A 5,921-nucleotide genomic window follows, 5' to 3' on the forward strand; every position below is an offset into this window, starting at 1 on the left:
GCCTGCGCGTCCGGAGCCTGTGCTCCGCAAAGGGAGAGGCCACAACAGTGAGAGGCCCGCGTACAGCAAAAAAAAAAAAAAAAAAAAAAAAAAAAAAAAAAAAAGATCTATTAAAAAAAGAAAAGAAACGGGTGGTTTCAGCTACTCCAGCCTGGCCCCAGAGGACAGACTGGTCACAACTTAAGAATTTGTAGCCAGACTGTCACCTGATCAGATAAAGGTCAACTGACCAAGTTGCAGCTGCTGCCTGGGGGAGCCGTAGGCTGAGGCCACAGGCTGGAGGGACTCAGCAGAGAACTCCTGTCTGCTGGTAACCCAAGTCCCTGGCATCAGGGTGTTGGGGCCCAGCACAATAGAACATTCCCAGTAAGGGAATCTCGGCCCTTTAGATGTTACATCTCCTTGACTTTTTCTTCTCTACTTTCACAGCTTTAAAGGAAACCCAATTATTTCCCAACTTAGTAAACTTGCACTTGTGAAATGTAAGTCACCATATTGTGAACGGTGACCACAACTCTGAATGTCAAGGGCATTGCGGGTATGTGCATGGACTTGAGGTAGGACCCCTGTTTAGTCCAATTTGGTGGCTAAGACCCTCCCCTGTAAAAGGACGGGGCTTCCCCAGATGGTCTGTGAAGCCCTTCCCAGCATTTCAGACTCCCCTTAAATACACCAGCAAGCCCCAGACTTCAACCAAGCCAGCAAGGGGACTTCCCTGGTGGTCCAGTGGTTAAGACTTCACACTTCCACTGCAGAGGGCATGCCTTCCATCCCTGTTTGGGGAATTAAGATCCCACATGCTGTGTGGCCAAAAACAACAAAAAACAAACGGACAGCCAGCAAGGAAGAGTAAACAAGCCAAAGTAAGGAGGAAACTGGAAATGGTAAATAGAGGGAAAATAGAAAACATTAATGCAGAAGATGCATAATGAGTTGCAGGGGGGATACTTCTGCTGGGGGGTCCACATATTCCAGGGCTCTCCCTCCAGGACCCCACCAGGTGCTCTTGGGGAAGAGCGGATTAGAGCCCTAGTGTCCGTAGCAGGGGAGGGGGAGTAACACGCCAGAGCCTGCCCCCTTCCTGCCTTTTCCACACAGTTGATCTGGGAAGACCGATCGCCCTGCCTGGTGCTCCGCACTCTGGGCACTGCTGGCCGCCCCCTCCCTGTACGCAGCCAGCCCTCCCCGGCCCTGCAGATCCCTGCAAGGTGGCAGCTGGGGCTCCATCACTCAGTCCCATCCCTCGGCCAGCCCTTGGGGCTGCCGTGTTCTTCGTCAGGGGCACAGAAGGTCTGACCATCCCCTTTTAAGGGCCACTAGCTGCCTTTCCCATTAATTCCCCCAGGGAGCTGCAAAATGGTGATATTTGAATTCGACGCTCCTCTTTCGTTTATGAGTCGGAATGCTTTAATTTGCAAAACCAAACCAAACCAAACCCACTCCCTATGTACTATTTGGCCCTCCAGTGGCCCAGCTCACTCGGGAAACGCAGGGAAAATGTTGGATTTCTCCTCTTCACGTCCTCAGGATGAGGACCTCGTTCCTGTTCCCCTCCCCGACCCCCCACCGAAGGTAACGATTTGGGTTATTTAGAAATGTTACAGTGAACTCACGGACTTAGACTTATTTTCACATTTTACTCTACTTTGTTCTGAGTGGCCAGCAGGAGGGCACCTACAGCCTGTCCCGCCAGTGAAGGAGGATGGCCAGTCCACCTCCCTCAAGGCAGAGGACGAAGGAGGTGGCTTCCGGGTCTGGGCAGGGAGGCCGGAGGGTGAGCCCCTGAGCGCTGGCTCCCGGGGCGGGGGAAAGCCGGCTCCCGCCACCAGAGCAGGCTCTCCCTTTGAACTTGTCCCCCCAGATCAAGGTCTCAGGTTCAAAGGTCAATGCTGTCCTGTACATTTCAGGTCTCCAACTAAGTCTTGACACCAGTGGTAAGAAGAGCGAGAAGGTACTCTCAGGGCTGAGGCTGTAACATGTTTACTAAAATTTTAGCATTCTTATCAAGATGGAAAAGAGTCCTGGGTTTGGGGCAGGATATCTTGAATGCAGCTCTGTCTGCCGCTGGCCTGTCCTTAAAGCCTAGAGTCTCTGGGCCCCCTGGGCTGGGCAGCCCTGGAAGAAGCCTTGTCTTTTCATCAGGGCCTTCAGCCAAGGGACGTGGTCTGCGCTTGGACATTTCTCCAGAAGTGGCCTTCTCCTCCACCAAGTTTCTCAGTCGGCTCTGGATTCTTCAGGAAAACGTCCACCAGGCAGCTCTCTCCTTTTCCAATCACAAACGTTCTGTCCTCGGTTCCCTGGTCCTAGAGGCCCAAGGCGGGGGGTCCCCAGACCACGCAATGGGACGCTCTCTCCAGCCTCGTCCGACATCAAGAGCAGCTTTGGGCATGTTGGGAAGATCCAGCCGACGCACAGGCAGAGACACCTCTTTTTTCTCCAGGTCTCAGTGCAAAACAAAGCTCTGCTCTTTTCCCCAAGTTCAGCCAAAGGCACCAGGGAAGATTCACAGAGCAGAAACCAGTCGTCAAACGTACTTTCTCTCTTGGGCACCACCTTTAAGTGCCTGGGTTTCTCCTTTGAGGTTTTAGGTGGAGTTCCTCCTCCAGTCGGCCGGGGGTCCAGGGCAGCCGTCAGAGCAGGGGCTGTCACCCACCGTGGCGCCCGCAGCAGCCCCTCCAGCCCCGGAAACCTCAGACTATGCCTGCATGTTCTGTTCCAGGCTCAGGCTCCCAGAGCCAGGGTGGCTTCTTAGCCAGAGGGTTTGCACGGCACTCCTGGCCCTTTCTATCCTCGGCAACAGAGGCCGCAGAGAGTAACAGTGGCTGGGGATCCAGTGGGACCCGCTTGCCCCCGACCCAGACAATCCACTTCTGAGCCCGTCTTCTGTGGTCCAACTCTTTTCCCTGACGCCTTAAATGATGCTGAGATAAACTGAACACATACGAGTCTCCACCGTGTTTATGCGCATTAAGGATGAAACTAACGCACTGCATCCTTAGACTATAAGCGAGCGGACTGTGCAGGGCGACATGAAAGGTCACCTCTGCCCAAGTCATAAACGTAACCAACCAGCCTGTCCCCCAGCGAGTCTCTCGTATAAAACCTCAGTGGTGCTGGGCGGCCCAGGTAAAAGCTTCCTTCTCTCTGGCTTCTACTCTAGGAATTACGGCTACGTTTTAAGTCTGTCTTACTGGTCAACCTCCTCTTGCCTCCCAGCAGAGCAAACCCCCTTCCGTTGTAACCAGAGACCATGGTGTCTGAGTGCAGGGTAAAGTGCCACAGCTGCTTTTTATAAAGGGGCTCATCCTGCCGTGTAAACAGAGCAGAAAGTGCCAGCCGGGCAGTGGGTCCACTTCTGGGCGCTCACCCTGGCACCCCGCCGGCTCTCCCCGCACACACCATCTCCGCAGGGGCTTGGGGGCAGCCCACCTGTCCCGCCCTGCAGCCTGGGCGCCGGGTGGGTCGGGCGTGTGGACGACCACACTGTGCCACCCATGTCGGAAAAACAGCCACGCTCACTGGGCACACTCAGGGCAGTGAAACACTGTCACTTGAAAACTAAGAAAGTAAAACCCAGCAAAACCCGGGGAAAAGCTGTGTGTGATGCTCTCATTTCAGGGAGGGGGAAACCCTGCACGGCCCCTGGCTCCGTGCCCGACCCGTTCACTCCTCACGCCCGGCCTCCGACGCCTCTGTGCTCAGCCCGAGAGCCAGCCTCCTGGAGCCCCCCTGGGATGGAGCTGGGTGTCTGCCCAAAGGCAGTCACCCCACCCGTGCCCCCTCCCAGTGGGTCTCCAGCCACCAGTGCAGGCCTCACGTCCCTTCCCGGGTCTGCAAGTTCCTGACATTTTTCCAATTATGTGCCAGAGGGAGATACTCCCAAGATGGAATACAGAAAGTGTCATGGAGGGGAATGTTTCTGAAACCGGCTTTAGTGTGAAAGTAGACAGTGCCTTCTGGAATGGAGAGAGGGGATGGGGACACAGGGGAAGGCCCAGCTCTCCACGCAGCCCGACTTTCCTCTAATGGCACCAAACTAACTGGTACACGGAGAAACCAGGACCCTTTATCAATCCGAGGCGACCCTTCCCCTGCCCACGTCCTAGGAAGGGAATACATGATTCAGGATAGAAGGAGCTTTGTATTCAAAAAAGGTTGAATTTTCCATGTTGCCTTTCCAAAACTCAGAGAACGTGCAGTAGATTCCTCTTCTTTCTGCCAAAAGAAAACTGAAATAGAATCATTTTTACAGATTTGGGGACATTTCTGAGACTGAAGTGTGAACTCTCGTTTTTACTCTGTGCCAATTCATTCCTCAGGAGCACAGAAGCGTCCTCGTGACAAGTTCCGCCAGAACTGGTTTCCTTTGCCACATTTGCCATCATTTTCATCCTGATTGTTAACATTCCGATGCAGATTTTCATATCTAAGTCTTATAATCTTATCATTTCTGGACAAATTTTCAGCAGCCTCTTCCACTGAATGCAGTTGGGATAAAACTCCTATAGATTTAACAAGCTAACTAACTCTGCCTGAAATACGGATAGAAAGAGTGGCATTTCTCAAGTACAGGATTCGAGTGGTTGTTTCCAAAGGAATAAAGTCCTGGAGGTTTGCAGTGGACACAGGACAGCTGCCCAGACCCCTTCAGGGCGGAGGCGCCAGGAGTGGGGTCTGCACTGGCCACTCTCCTGACTGAGGTCCTCTCCTTCCCGGGGGCCGCCCACGTCCAGTGGCCTCTGTGCAGGGGGTGTAACGGCCTGGCCGCTTTCCTCAATGGGACAATCTGAGGGGGTCATCTCAGTCTCGGCCTCCACTGCACCCACGTTATGGCCACCTCCCCTCGCCCAGTCCTGTGTCCAAGGATGCTCCAGCCTGAGCCCTGCACACACTTCTCCTTCTCATGTCTGCGTGGACTGACCTGAGGGGGTCTCCTGTCCCAGAGCATCTGGGCCCAAGACATCCGACTTCTGCCAGCCTTTGTCGCTTTGCCTTTGCTCAGTACATTTTCCTGCCTTTAAAGGGTTCCCCAAACCTGGGGGCCTCAGCCCCCAGTCTGGCCACCTCCCAGTGCTGCCCCAGTTACCCACAGGTCCTCCGAGGAGAGGACGGGTGCAAACTTCCCAAAACTGCCTGATAAGAATGAGGGCCTTCGTCCAATTTATTTTCTGCCAAGAATCAGAGAGAGAAAATCATTTTTCTCTCAAATCTTGAGCTGGAAGATATCCCGCCCTTGCATGAGTAAATCGGAGGTAATGCAACTTCATTCTCCGTTTATGACGGACTCTGGGCCCTCCTGAAAAATTTCGTCTCAAGGGGATTCTTTTCTGCCTTAGTTTAGCTGCCTTATAAACAGACGATCTTAAAGTCAAGTTGGTGCCTGAAATGGTAAATAATAAACTGGGTGAAATTCATGTCAGGAAAATTCTAAGAACCTGGCACTCAAGAAATAAACTGAATAAAGGTCGTTTCTGTGGTGAGAGTTTTTTTTATTAATTTTTATTGGAGTATAGCTGCTTTACAATGTTGTGTTAGTTTCTGCTGTACAGCAAAGTGAATCAGCTATATGTGTACATATATCCCCTCTTTTTTGGATTTCCTTCCCATTTAGGTCACCACAGAGCACTGAGTAGAGTTCCCTGTGCTGTATGGTAGGTTCTCATTAGTAATCTATTTTATACATAGTAGTGTGTATATGTCAATCCCAATCTCATCAGGCGAGAGATTTTGTTTTTCGTTTTTTTTGTTTTTTTCGTGTTTTTTTTTTTTTTTTTTTTTTGCAGTACGCGGGCCTCTCACTGCTGTGGCCTCTCCCGTTGTGGAGCACAGGCGCTCCGGACGCGCAGGCTCAGCGGCCATGGCTCACGGGCCCGGCCGCTCCGCGGCATGTGGGATCTTCCCGGACCGGGGCACGAACCCGT

At 52.7% G+C, this 5,921-nt stretch overlaps 1 long non-coding RNA gene across 2 annotated transcripts in view; it reads right to left on the reverse strand.

Moving 5' to 3' along the window:
* Positions 1-3,932: 3,932 nt before the first annotated feature.
* Positions 3,933-5,921, reverse strand: part of LOC129392679 (uncharacterized) — a 6,013-nt gene continuing 4,024 nt past the window's right edge. For both annotated transcript variants that reach the window (XR_008619029.1, XR_008619030.1), the window contains exon 3: positions 3,933-4,215. This is a non-coding gene — a long non-coding RNA (uncharacterized lncRNA). The remainder of the gene's footprint in view (positions 4,216-5,921) is intronic.

Source organism: Physeter macrocephalus, chromosome 13 (assembly GCF_002837175.3).
Source record: "Physeter macrocephalus isolate SW-GA chromosome 13, ASM283717v5, whole genome shotgun sequence".
Classification (NCBI taxonomy): domain Eukaryota; kingdom Metazoa; phylum Chordata; class Mammalia; order Artiodactyla; family Physeteridae; genus Physeter; species Physeter macrocephalus.